Consider the following 14,438-nt stretch of genomic DNA (forward strand, 5'->3'; position numbering starts at 1 on the left):
TGTCCTTAGCAACAACCGCAGCTAAGAAGGTGGGGCATGTAGCAAAGCGTCTATCAGTGTATTAAAGACCTAATATTTCTCCATTGAAAAACCTTTATTGATTCTAGGCCATGTAGAAATTCAACAGAGTGGAAATGAGATGAAATCATGGGAAATCCTGAGAAAAATCTTCATAACCTACCTGGTTGAATGAGGACTGTGAAACTACAGCCATACTCTCAACTCTATCTTGTTTTGTATCATAGGGGGAAAGGAAGATTCCTTATATACCAAGTCACCCCATTAGTTTAGCTCAGGAGATGTTGGGGATTGAACTAGTGACCTCTTGCATACTAAGCAAATGCCCTGTCAGTGAGCTACAGTCCTTTTCCAGGTATGCAAGGAACTTAAGGAGAAGTCCAGGAGAATTATGCTGCCCAGTGGACTGCCAGTGTTCAATGTCATCCAAGATTTATATATTCTACACACTGAAGACACACCACATATTCACAAAGGCAATCTGAAAGGCCATATGAAGATAAGAAATCTGCTATCATTTCAAGGCATGCGTGTGAGCTGGGTAAGTGAAATGACCGTCTGTCACCTTATATCTTGGTAAGAAAGGTGGAAGTCAGACCTATCAAGGTTCCTGTTTCTGAGGAAAGTGGCATTAATTTTAAAAAGGCAACACAACCACCCAAACAAGCTTTCTCTGGAAATGAAGATGACAGACCAGAGAGGTTATAAATAATCCTTCAGGGTTGGGGATTTTTGTACGTAGGTGTATACAAGGCATGATTAATGTTGCAATGCTGACTTCCTGTGTCATATTTACATGTTGGCAATTTATAGCGACTAGATGCCTTTGGTTTGAACTGTGAAGGACTGGAGAATGGCAAGCCTCTTGACAACTGTGGTGGGGGCTGGAGGGAAAGCAATCAAAAATGACAGGCAGGAAAAAATACAGAATGGCAGGCTAGCAGTTACAGTTAAAATAGGAAAATTGTGATGGTCCCCATCATTGCTCTGCTTTACCATATTATTGGGACCTCTAAGCCCTGATCTTAGGGACGCGGGAGGTGCTGTGGTTTAAATCACTGAGCCTAGGACTTGCCAATTGGAAGGTTGGTGGTTCGAATCCCCACGATGGGGTGAGTTCCCAGCTCCTGCCAACCTAGCAGTTTGAAAGCATGTCAAAGTGCAAGTAGATAAATAGGTACCGCTCTGGTGGGAAGGTAAACGGCATTTCTGTGCACTGCTCTGGTTTCACCAGAAGCGGCTTAGTCATGCTGGCCACATGAGCCAGAAAAACTCTGCAGACAAACGTTGTCTCCCTCGGCCAGTAAAGTGAGATGAGCGCTGCAACCCCAGAATCGTTTGCTACCGGACTTAACTTTCAGCTTAGAGAAACAGCTTTAACTGCATTCAGAATCTTCAGATCGTTTCTCAACACATGGGCCAAAGAAAAGCCAGGTGTATAACTTGCTGCTGAAATGGAACACTCAGGACGAAATGGTGAAGTCAGCTATGATTAAATGGGCACAAGACGTTGGACATAATATTATGTTTGCTGACTGGGAACAGTTATGGACCACCGGTTTAAAGTTCACGGCATGTAATGCCTTAAAAGAGAATATTATGAAAATGATTTATAGGTGGTACATGACCCCAGTCAAGCTTGCAAAAATATATCATTTGCCTGATAACAAATGTTGGAAATGTAAGGCGACTGAAGGTACATTCTTTCACCTTTGGTAGACATGCCCAAGGATTAAGGCTTTCTGGGAAATGATTTATAATGAAATGAAAAAGGTATTTAAGTATACCTTCTTGAAAAAACCAGAGGCCTTCCTCCTGGGCATGGTCGGCCAATTGGTGTCAAAGAAAGACAGTACTTTCTTTATGTATGCGACAACAGCAGCAAGAATCCTCATCGCAAAATATTGGAAGACACAAGATTTACCCACGCTGGAAGAATGGCAGATGAAGATGATCAACTACATGGGATTGGCAGAAATGACCGGCAGAATCCGAGACCAGGGAAAAGAGTCGGGGGAAGAGGACTGGAGGAAATTTAAAGACTATTTACAGAAATATTGTAAAATTAATGAATGTTAGAATGATGTTGGATTGAAATTAAGTGGTTACCAGCTGTAATGCAAAGGTTGAGTAATAAGCTGAGATAATTTATATTAAGTCATAATAAGAATTTGCTGAAATAAGATTTGATTTGGAATACAAAAGGGGGAGGTGAGAGGAGGTCCGAGACATAAGGTAACAGAAATAAGTGATGGGAATTATATTTGTTATGTCTTGTTTTGTTTTAAATTGTTTTTTGATATTTTTGTATTTTTTCTTTTTTGTGTATTATTTGTTCCTTTTTTGTGGTATTTATGTCTGTATTAAATTGGAAAACCTAATATATATATATATATATATATATATATATATATATATATATATATTTGCTTTCGTAGATTTTCACGGGTACAGGAATGCAGGTCTCACTCGTCATCTTCAGGCTGGTGCTTTCGGCTTCTTGTTACTGGAACAGAGCAGGATCTCAGTGTTTGAGTTCCTATAAATACTGTTGAGGGGGTGTGGTGTATAGCCTCCAATGTTCTGGGCAGAGAGGAAGTTCCCAGGCTAGTGTGCCTTTTCTTCTTTTGTTCCTTAATTACTTGAGGGATATCTTGAGTGATTTCTTGAGTGATATCCTGAGTACCACTTAGGTGGGTCATTAGGTGTGGATTAGTTGCTAAAGTCTTTGTGTCTTGACCTCTTGAACTTTGTGAAGAGTTTTTTCTGAGAAGATGGCTGTACTGCACTTAGTTGTGCTCTGGCTTGGCTTCGTGTATAGGGGCGAGCTGTGGTTTTGTGGCCTGTGTCAGCCAGATCTGTGTAGGGATTGCAGGGGGGTGCAGCATCCGGAGGTGCCACCATGGTTTGGCTACTGGATGGTGTCTGTAATTTATCTGTGGAGAGGGTCTGGGTTTGGGTCTGGTGTGGTTGATTGGTGATGGCGTTCTGTGTGCCTCTGGATCTGGTGTCAGTTTTTGTGGGGAGGGCTAATTTCCAGATGTCTGGCAAGCGGGATGTGTCGTCACGCTTGTTCATGTTGTGAGGGTGTTTCTCTATCTCGATGGCTTCCATGATTATTCTCTTGTGGTGATGTTCCAGAACACAAGAATGCCGTCAAAAAAGAAGAAAAAACTTCCTCTCTTTTCCAACACATGAAAGAAACAGGACACGAAAATAATTTTGCAGATTCCAAATTGCTCTTTAACATGGAACATCACCACAAGAGAATAATCATGGAAGCCATCGAGATAGAGAAACACCCTCACAACATGAACAAGCGTGACGACACATCCCGCTTGCCAGACATCTGGAAATTAGCCCTCCCCACAAAAACTGACACCAGATCCAGAGGCACACAGAACGCCATCACCAATCAACCACACCAGACCCAAACCCAGACCCTCTCCACAGATAAATTACAGACACCATCCAGTAGCCAAACCATGGTGGCACCTCCGGATGCTGCACCCCCCTGCAATCCCTGTCACGGCTAAAATGGCCGCTGTTTCTTTAATGCGAATAAAGCTGGGTCAGCATGACTCAGCGGTCTGCACCAAGTTGTATATATAAGTGAGAAATGTTAGTTTGTTGCTGAGGCTGGTGTTTGGGTTGGTTGGTGCTGGTGTGTGGAGTTATTCAGTCGTGTTTTGCACAAAGACTTTTAAGAATAAAACTCTGCAAGGATATTCTCGTGGACTCTTTTTGTGCCGACAAGGGTCCGAGGACCAGGCTGAAGAGGCAAAGGGAGGTCAGAACCTTTTCCTCCTTTTTTTTGCTTTTTACAAACACTGACAGGTTATGGGCCCAGTGTTTCTGAGCATGTGCAGAGTGCAAAACGACTGACAGCATCTCAGCAGGGAGCTGGTGAGTCCTGGTGGTGTATGGAGCCAGTGGCTGTGCGTTGGAGCAGTTGGTGGCAAGCTGTAACTGTCTGCAGCGACGCTGGAGCAGCTAGGATCTGAGGACCAGAAAAGCACTCAGCGTCGGCTACTGGAACAGTTTGAACTGCTAGAGGACCACAGTAGGCGACTCACAGAGCAGCTACACCAGTTGCAGAGCCAGGCGGGACCTGAGGGTCAACAGAGGCAGCAGCTAGAAGCCGGTGAGTGCCAGCCAGGACCATCTAGTGGGACTCTAAAGAGAGAGTCTGGAGAGTTTGCTGGAGGCCCCACAGAAGGGGCTCAGCAAGCACCAGCAGAGATGGCAGATTTCCAGTCTTCCCAAGTTGTAAATATTGGGGGAGGCATCCCTTTTGAACTTCTCTCAGAAAGCAACTGGCTGAGTTGGTCAATTAAAATGCAGCAGTTGTTAAGGAGAGATGGACTATGGGACTGTGTTGAAACTGAGGTTTTGAGGACTGACTCTGCTGAGAAAAAACGGCTAGATGAAAGGGCTCGTGCCCAAATTATGCTGTGTTTGAGCAACTCTCAGTTATTGCATGTAGCAAATGCCAGCACAGCGTTTGAGTGCTGGAATTTATTAAGGGCAATGCATGTCAGAGAAACTGCTGGAACTATAATTTCTCTGACCAGAAGGCTGTTCAGGACTGTTATGAAAGAAGGTGAGAGTTTGGCAACTCATCTTCAAACGCTGAAATCTCTGTTTCTTCAACTACAGCAGAGAGGTAAGCGTTATGATGAGACTGACCAAACCTACATTATTCTTTCAAGTTTGCCTGAAAGCTGGTTGCCCGTGATTAACAGCATGGAGAGTATGCGTCCCCGAGATCTGACCCTTGAGTATGTGGTTGGAAGATTGACCGAAGAAGCAGAAAGAAGGTCAGATAAACAAGCTGAACTCCAAGAGCGGAGGAGTTACAGTCGAGGGGGCCAGCAGCAGAATCTGCCAATGGAGCAACGCCAAGGTTTGGACTTGGCCATGGCAGTGAGGAGATGCTATAGATGCAACCAACCCGGGCATCTCCAACGTCAATGCAGGGCAAGACTTCCAGGAGACGACGTGGAGCAGAGACAGCAATCAACGCAGAAACGTAAGCAGAAGGGGTTCTCTTCAGAGAAGAAGAACACGCGTTCTGCTCAGTTTGTTTCTGCATTTTCTCGAGAGGAGAGGAAGATACCTCGAGGAACATGGTTGCTGGACTCTGGGAGCAGCAGGATTATCTGCAACAGTCGGGAGGACTTTAAGACCCTGGGGAAGCCAGCTGATGGAAAAGACTCAATTTATCTTGCTGATGGTCGTAGAAGCAAGATTGATGGCCAGGGAACATGTTTCCTGCAGTGCTTGAACACTACTCTACCAGAGACTCTGTTTGTCAGCAGTTTGGACTATTGTTTGCTGTCTGTAAGCTGTTTAATTAATGCAGGGTATAGTGTTAACTTCACACAGGATGGCTGTCTGATAAAGAATGGAACTCAGGTATGTGGCCATGCAAAGTTGGAAAATGGGTTATATGTAATGCAGGACAAGCCTGTTAAAGCAGCCCAGGTGGTTCAGGATAATTTGCCAGTTCATAAGGGGTGTGTACATGAACTGCACAGAAAACTGGGTCACGCCAATTTCCGTGTGCTTTCAGAGATGCAAAAGGTGTGCAAGAACCTAAAAGTAAACAGCTGTAACTGTTTCCTAGATTGCAATGTATGTAAAATGGCCAAATCTAAGAGGAAGCCTGTGGCTTCTAAAAGTGACAGAGTATCTAAAGAGGTTTTAGAACTTGTCCATTGTGACGTGATAGGCCCTTTTCCACAGAAGACTGAAGGAGGCGCCAGATATGCTTTTCTGGTAATTGATGATAAATCACGTTTTAGTTGGTTGTTTTTGTTAAAGCAGAAATCTGAGTGTTTCCCCACATTCAGAGAATGGGTTGCCCAAGCTGAAAAGCTCTTCGCTCGCCCTGTTGTGCAGTTGCAAACAGATAGGGGTGGAGAATTTCTGAACAAACAATTTGGGACATGGTTGCGACGTAAGGGGATCACTCATCGTTTGACTAACCCTTATAGCCCTGCTGAAAATGGTCTGTGTGAAAGACGTGGGGCTGTAATACAGTCAGTAAAGGACTGCCTGCTAGTGGATGCAGGATTGGGTCACAACCATAGGCTGTGGGGCGAGGCTTTTCTGACAGCGAACTTTTTGATTAATAGAACCTGGTCTAGCTCTATAAAAGATATTCCTTATCGTGTGTTGTTTGGGAAAGAACCAGAGTGGACAATGCTCCATAACTGGGGTGCTTGGGCACATGTAAACATCCCCAAAGCTCAGCGCCAGAAAGGGGGTGCTAGAGCGCAGAGACTGCGGTTTGTGGGATATCAGTCCTATGGCAAAGGGTGGCGTTTCAATTTACGCCCAGGACGAGTGGTTCTGTCACGAAGTGCAGACTTCGCTGACCAGGACAGATGGACTGTGATCCATGCCAACCCAGATTGCCTACTGCCCCTGCAAGTAAGAGAAGAGGCTTCTTCTCAGCCATTGGCAACGCAGGAGCAGGAGGAGGAGGAGGCACAGATTTCCCCAAAAGATGTGGCAAAAGATAATACTTCTCTAGAGGAAGAGGAAGAAGAGCCAGAGATAAGGGGGGAAGAAGAAGTAATAGTGCCTAGGCGCTCCCAGCGTTCAAACAAGGGTGTACCTCCTCAGCGTTTGACCCTAGGAGGAGTGAGAGTATGCAATGTGAGTTGTGTGGAACCACAAAGTTATAATGAAGTCTTAGACTTACCCCCTGGGGAACGTGCTTTGTGGGAACAAGCTATGAAAGAAGAAATGGACTCTTTTAAACGTAACAAAGTGTTTGAGGTCATAATGCCGCCACCTGGTGGCAGAGTGGTGTCATGCAAGTGGGTTTACAAAAGGAAAACCCTTGCATCTGGGGAACCACGTTTTCGAGCCAGATTAGTAGCCAGAGGGTTCACTCAGATTAAAGGGGAGAGTTATGATGAAGTGTTTTCTCCCACTGTAAAGAGTGAAACTTTTCGCTTAATGCTTTCCATTGCTGCTGTAAGACAACTAGCAGTGCACCATTTTGATGTTGATGCTGCATATCTGCATGCAAATTTAGACCATGAAGTATTAATGAGACAACCCCCTGGGTTTGAAGAGGAGAATGGTGCAGTCTGGCGTTTGAGAAAGGCTGTTTATGGTCTCAAACAAAGTGGAAGGTGTTGGAACCAGTGTTTAAATGAAGCCCTTGTAAAACTTGGTTTTAAAAGGAGTGTGGCTGATCCATGCCTGTACACCAAGGGATCAGGCAACAAATATCTAATGCTCTTAGTCTTTGTTGATGATTTGCTTGTGGCAGGGAGTTCCACAGATGAGATCCAGAAGCTCACAAGTCAACTGGAAAAGAGGTTTAAGCTTAAAGCCTTGGGGCCTGTAAGCAATTACTTGGGAGTAGAAGTAAGGCAGGAAGCTGATGGAAGCTTCCTATTGAGTCAGAAAGAGAAAATTCTTCGTTTGATAGAGCAGTTTGGCATGGAAAACTGCAAGCCAGTTCAGACTCCCATGACACCAGATTTCCCAAAGACAGTGTGTGATGATAAATTTGATCAGCCTGAGTTGTATCACTCAAAAATAGGATCACTGTTATATTTAAGCCAGTGGTCAAGGCCAGACATTGCATGTGCTACAAATGTTCTGAGTCAACGTGTATCTAAACCCAGTACTGCTGATTGGTGTGCTTTGAAAAGGCTTATCAGATATCTAAAGGGGACATTAAATGTATGTTTGATGATATCTAGTACACAAGACGAAAAACTAGAAGTATTTGTTGATGCGGACTGGGGAAGCTGTGTAGCTACCAGAAAATCTACAAGTGGAATGGTTATGATGTTTGCCAATTCCATAATTGGGTGGAGGTCAAAGAAACAAGGATTTGTTGCAACCTCATCCTGTGAGGCAGAATATGGGAGCCTGTCGCTAGCATGCAATGAAATCATGTGGTTTATACAGATACTAAAAGATCTAGATTGTAAAGTTGATTTGCCTATCCAAGTGTATGAAGATAGCCAATCGTGCATTGCATTAGCGGGCTCGGAAATAATGAAATCCGCATCAAAACATATTGCTATCCGTCATGCGAATGTTAGAGATTGTGTACAGAATGGGGTAATCAAACTGGAGTATTGTCAATCACAAGATAATATTGCTGATTTGTTCACCAAGCCTTTGCCAGCAACATGCCATAATGAACTGATGACAAAACTGGGTTTATGTATATAATGTATGTATGTATTGTTTCTGTTGGGGTTTTTCGCATTTAAAGAAACAGAAGGGGTGTCACGGCTAAAATGGCCGCTGTTTCTTTAATGCGAATAAAGCTGGGTCAGCATGACTCAGCGGTCTGCACCAAGTTGTATATATAAGTGAGAAATGTTAGTTTGTTGCTGAGGCTGGTGTTTGGGTTGGTTGGTGCTGGTGTGTGGAGTTATTCAGTCGTGTTTTGCACAAAGACTTTTAAGAATAAAACTCTGCAAGGATATTCTCGTGGACTCTTTTTGTGCCGACAAGGGTCCGAGGACCAGGCTGAAGAGGCAAAGGGAGGTCAGAACCTTTTCCTCCTTTTTTTTGCTTTTTACAAACACTGACAATCCCTACACAGATCTGGCTGACACAGGCCACAAAACCACAGCTCGCCCCTATACACGAAGCCAAGCCAGAGCACAACTAAGTGCAGTACAGCCATCTTCTCAGAAAAACTCTTCACAAAGTTCAAGAGGTCAAGACACAAAGACTTTAGCAACTAATCCACACCTAATGACCCACCTAAGTGGTACTCAGGATATCACTCAAGAAATCACTCAAGATATCCCTCAAGTAATTAAGGAACAAAAGAAGAAAAGGCACACTAGCCTGGGAACTTCCTCTCTGCCCAGAACATTGGAGGCTATACACCACACCCCCTCAACAGTATTTATAGGAACTCAAACACTGAGATCCTGCTCTGTTCCAGTAACAAGAAGCCGAAAGCACCAGCCTGAAGATGACGAGTGAGACCTCGTCGAAACGTCGCCTAGACACCCCAACTTTTACACGGGAAGACACCCGAGGACACCAAAACCTGCATATATATATATATATATATATGCCGGGTGATGCTAGGGCTGTTTGGGTGGATGGTTCCCATGTCTGGGAGATGGGCAAGTTACGTGTTCTAGATGAAGCTGCATTCCATCTGAAAGAGCAAGTGCATAACTTGGGGCTCTCCTTGGTACATCTTTGTCACTAGCATCTCAAGTGTCCTCTGTGGCTAGGAGTGCCTTATATTGGTTTGTTGGGTTGTGGAGCCCTATATACTGAGCACATGAGAATGGACTAGAGGCTTTTATGTATACCAATTCATGACTTAGCTCCTCACTTTTTGAAGATATCAGTCAAGAGTGGCGCATCAAATGAACATCTTGTTAATCTGCTTTATTCTGAAAGCCTGGGGAATACTTAAAAGAGGGATGGGAGATGCATATAGCAGACTGTATATGGCTCAGAGTGAAATCTTTCCATCCAAAGCTGGCCTGAAGAGTAGTTTCTGGACTCTCGAGTGAAGATAACTAGTCAAAGAACTATAGAAATATTCAACTGTTTCAAAGGGAACTTTGGAAGTGCAGCAAAGAGTTACGTCTTCACACCAAACTGCGGAATCATTGCTTCAGTTCCAGAATTCCCAATGAGATTCTGCTTCAATGTCACTTAATATGAACTTTGAGGCAAGTTTGTTTTTGATGGCTCTTCCAGTACCCTTTCATAAAAGGGGTGTCTTGATGCTTTGCATCTTTTCAAAGGCAACTTAGGATATTTCTTTGAGGGGTGGGAAACAGGGTAAATCCCTTGATTGCTGAGGTGCTACCCTTCTGCTCTGATGCTTTTGTATGTTGACTTTTAAAGGTATTTGTGGTTTTTAATATTGTGTTTTTAGGGTTTGGGTATTGTACATGAACTTAAAAAAAATAACTAAATTCACACACACACACAATATTATTTTGAAACATTTCTGTACTACCCTTCATTGAATCAGACATCAGGACGGTGTGCATCACATATAGAATTAATTGCTTTAATACACTACATTGACAACAAGAATAGTATCTGGTATTGTGGGCCCAATTCTGTAGAACTCCCTCCTGACTGAGATCAGATAAGCCCCTTCATTTGGTGAAGACTCCCTCCCCTCCCATTTCATCCAGCATTTTAAGGAAGCTTTTCTGATTTTATGGTTAATTTCAACTAATTTTAATCTCTAGCCTGCCTTTTTTAGCCTTATCACACACCGCTTAGAAACCAAAGTGTTAAGCAGTGCATAAATTGTTGGAATAAATATCTAATCAGAACCAGAAAATGTGCCAGCAGAAAATGTGCAAAAGGACTTTTGTTTCCTATCCGCCCCTTGCCTTGGTTCAATACCAAAATCTGCTATGAGAAGTTTCCCCAACCCTCTGGAGCTGATTTTGAGGGTGCATAGAATGGAGTTGGAGGAGATAGGAGAGGAAGAGTCTTATTGCATGCATTGATGTCCCTTTCACCAATGAAGCTGCAGTGTTGCATACAGCCCACAATATGTGAAAATTAATATATGAATCAATAAAATAAATGGCTATCGCAGGTATGCCTGGGATGTGTCATGATACAGTGATGAGGCTGGGGTGTCACATGAGTTGGGTACTGTTGCATACCCCACCATGCACAGAGTTGTCCGCTGAAACCACATTAAATGATAAATGTTCAGTTATCCAACTTGCTTTCCATTTATTTATTTATTTATTTATTTATTTGTAAGCCACGATAAAAACATTTCCCAAACCCTTTATCTAAAACAAAGCTGCAATCAGAACAATTAATATGACAGGAGAGGATAATCATAGCAATTAAGGCACAATATTGAAGCCTTTCTCTAATGGCACTATAAGGGCAATTAATTATTTCTGCTGTTGGGGAGCTGGAAAACAACAAAAAAAAGTGCCATTTTTCTAAGCAACTTGCTCTGGGGAGCCCTGTGCCTTAATCAAAAGCCCCTTCAATTAGTGTAATTTCATGAGCAATTAAAAAAAATGTTCAGTGACCCTCCAATACCCCATGGAACTATGCAAGTATAAAACACAAGGCAGGCAGGAATTGGAAATCAATAGGCACAGATGCATGCAGGGGCTTCGCTTTGAAAGCCTAGCAGCATGCCTTATTTCTGTTAGGTGGTACGGGTTGAAGTTGCTTGCGGTGAGATTAATGTGCCCCCAAATATTAAAAGCATGGCAATGATTCATTAATGAAGGTGACTGAAGTGGCAAATTCACATTGTCAGAAGTCACCACTAGCTAGGGCTGCCATATGTCTGAGTTTGCCCAGGCATTAGCGTTTGGGTGGATTTTTGTTGAATTGTAAAAATGTCCAGGTGGCAAGTAGGGTGATTTTTAAAAATGCTTTAAAAGCCTCCAAAAGCTTTTCGCACAAAAAGCTCAACAAGTTTTGGAAGGGAAGCACTTTGGGGGATATGGCAACCCTACTACTAGTGGAGTAATATTTGACTGTTCACCCCTTCCCCACCCAAGTCCTTCACAACCAGGCCCCTCAGCATAACTTTCTATTTTAGCCTGAAATATGCTTAAAAAGTCGGGACGCGGGTGGCGCTGTGGGTTAAACCACAGATCCTAGGACTTGCTGATCAGAAAGTCAGCGATTCAAATCCCCGCCAGGGGGTGAGCTCCCATTGCTCAGTCCCAGCTCCTGCCCACCTAGCAGTTTAAAAGCACGTCAAAGTGCAAGTAGATAAATAGGTACCGCTCTGGCGGGAAGGTAAACGGTGTTTTCGTGCACTGCTCTGGTTCGCCAGAAGAGGCTTAGTCATGCTGTCCACATGACCCGGAAGCTGTACACTGGCTCCCTCAACCAGTAAAGCAAGATGAGCACCGCAACCCCAGAGTCGGCCATGACTGGACCTAATGGTCAGGGGTCTCTTTACCTTTTTAAGTATAAAGGTAACTGCTAGGTTGGCAAGAGGAGGGACCGAGCAACGGGAGCTGACCCCGTTGCGGGGATACGAACTGCCGACCTTCTGATCGGCAAGTCCTAGGCTCTGTGGTTTAACCCACAGCGCCACCCGTGTCCCTTGAAATATGCTTAGGGTCTTGGTAAGAAAAACACAAGAGCAAGGGAGTGAAAAGTGTTGGATTAGAACTGGGCAGACCAATGCTATATTATACATTCAGTCAGTGCAAAGCATTTCAGCTTGCCAAAGAGAACAGTGCCCCTCTACTCCCCCCACATGGGGTTCTTGGGGTTCTCCTGACTCACACACACACACCGAGCCAGTTTTTGGGCTGTGAGAGCTACATGTGGGGAGGAGAGAAGGAAAGCCCCATTGCGCAAGCAGTGTCTCCACTGATGGGACTCCTTAGGTGAGTCCTGCTCATGGTTTCAATCCCTGCTCACCTTCAGGTGGTGATCTTGGGCCTGCCATTATCTCTCAGCCTAATATACCTTGTAGTATTGCTATAGACCTGAAGGAGTGTCTCCACCTGCATCTTTCTGCCCAGACACTGAGGGTGAGCTCTGAGGGCCTCCTTGTTTTCCCTCACTGCGAGAAGTGAAATTACACAGAATCAGGCAGAAGGCCTTTTTGGTAGTCAAACCCAGCCTCTCAGCAGATGTCAAGGAGTTAAACAACTATATAACTTTTCATGGACATGTGAAGGCAGCCCTGTTTTGGGAAACTTTTAATGCTTGATTTCCCACCCACCCACCCCCCTACATTTTTGTTGGAAGCCCCCCAGAGTGGCTGGGGCAGCCCAGTCAGGTGAGTGGGGTATAAAAAATAAATGGTGGTGGTGGTGATGTAAAACCAGAACATTAGAAGAGCCAGTGAGCCATCTGGTCCAGAATCCTGCCCCCAAAGCAGGTCCTGAGGGCAACAGCACTCTCCTCATTCTGAAAGTGGCGTTCAGAGGCCATACGGTCTCCAAGGATGCCCAGGAGAGACTGCAGCCCTTGGGCTGAAGAAATGTCCCTCATCCTGTACAGTCAATACTGACCTAAATGGTCTGACTCAGTACAATGCAGCTCCATTCCTTCCTAACCTAGCTTTATCATGGCAAAAAGTGCCTGTAGACGCAACAGAGGGTTGACCTCATACAACACAATCCAATCCACGTTTTGACTCAAAGGTTAACCCCACTTCATTCAGTGCAGCTGGCTCTCATGTAAGTGTGCTTAAGATTGCCGCCAACATTCAAAAACTTCAGGAAAGTAATAAAATGTGATCTGTTTGTACTAGGTATTCGTACAGCTCTTTGCTGGCTAAACAATTTCATTCATCCTCCCTTAATTCTGTCATAGACATTCAGCTGTGATTGCTTGGCAGATTATATAGATTAGAGTGAAAAACCGAGGTCAACCGGAGCTTGAAAAGCTGTGCTTTTTTATTCTCTAGCCTTTTTGTCCTGCTGAGACCTAGGCGGTAGTCCTGTTTTCTGCTCTGTGACACTTATGAAACTACCCCTGTCAAAATGAAAAATGGATGTGAAATTACTTTCCCCCTATAAAATAGCTATTTTCAGTTGAGGTTCCCTGTCTTTTTTGCTTTGGTTAGGCGGACAAGAACCTCCTATAGTTAAGTTGAATAGCGAACTGTGACTTTTTGGATGGCACAGCTGTCAAGACCCAGATAGTGGGGGGGGGGGGGATACCCAGACTGAGACATTTAGGGTGAGAAGAGGCAGCAAGCCCTGAAAGCTGCTGGAGCCTGAAAGGTGACAATTTTCTGTTTACCAAGCAACGCCAGAAGAGGTCAACTAATCCAGAAGTTTCATATTTCCTGCCAATCACAGTATCAAACTAAGTCCTACTCATAGCAAACCCATACAAATTAATAGACCAAAGTTCATAATGTCCATTAATTTCAGTGGGTCTACTGAACATCCTCAGTCAATGAGAAGAAAATGCATTCTCTCCCCTTTGAAATTATCAAAGGGGAGAGCAAAATCTTGGTGAAATTCTCATGGGTCAGGTGCAAGGTTTGTGCTCCACTTCCCTTACAGTAAATGAAATATACTCAGAGTCGCAAAGTGATTTCATGCTCTTTATTCAGCTCATAGTGGTGAGGAGGAATGAATGAAACTCCCCTCAAAGTATCTGCTTTATATACATTATTTACACAATGGGCTGCACATGATTGGCTAATTCTGGAATTCTACTGTAAGCCAATCAGGTTGTGGATTCACTTATATCTGGAGCATGATTGGATGGTTCCTGCCAACCAATCATACTGCTGCATTGTTCTAGGACCAATCAGACTGCTGCAATTTGGATCCTATTGTTCTAGGACCAATCAGACTGCTGCAGTTTGGATCCTATTCAACTCAGTACATAACAGTAAAGTAGGGTCATCTTGTGACCTACTTTATGGAAGACATCCCCCTCTCTTTTTTTAAGGCTTGTCAGCTCTCTAT

The 14,438-nt window shown here is 44.0% G+C and overlaps 1 long non-coding RNA gene across 1 annotated transcript in view; it reads right to left on the reverse strand.

Moving 5' to 3' along the window:
* LOC309373229 overlaps positions 1-14,438 on the reverse strand; it is a 641,932-nt gene that overhangs the window by 365,586 nt on the left and 261,908 nt on the right. The gene's annotated exons all lie outside the window — the stretch shown is intronic.

This window comes from Podarcis melisellensis (assembly GCF_964234715.1).
Source record: "Podarcis melisellensis genome assembly, chromosome: 6".
NCBI lineage: Eukaryota > Metazoa > Chordata > Lepidosauria > Squamata > Lacertidae > Podarcis > Podarcis melisellensis.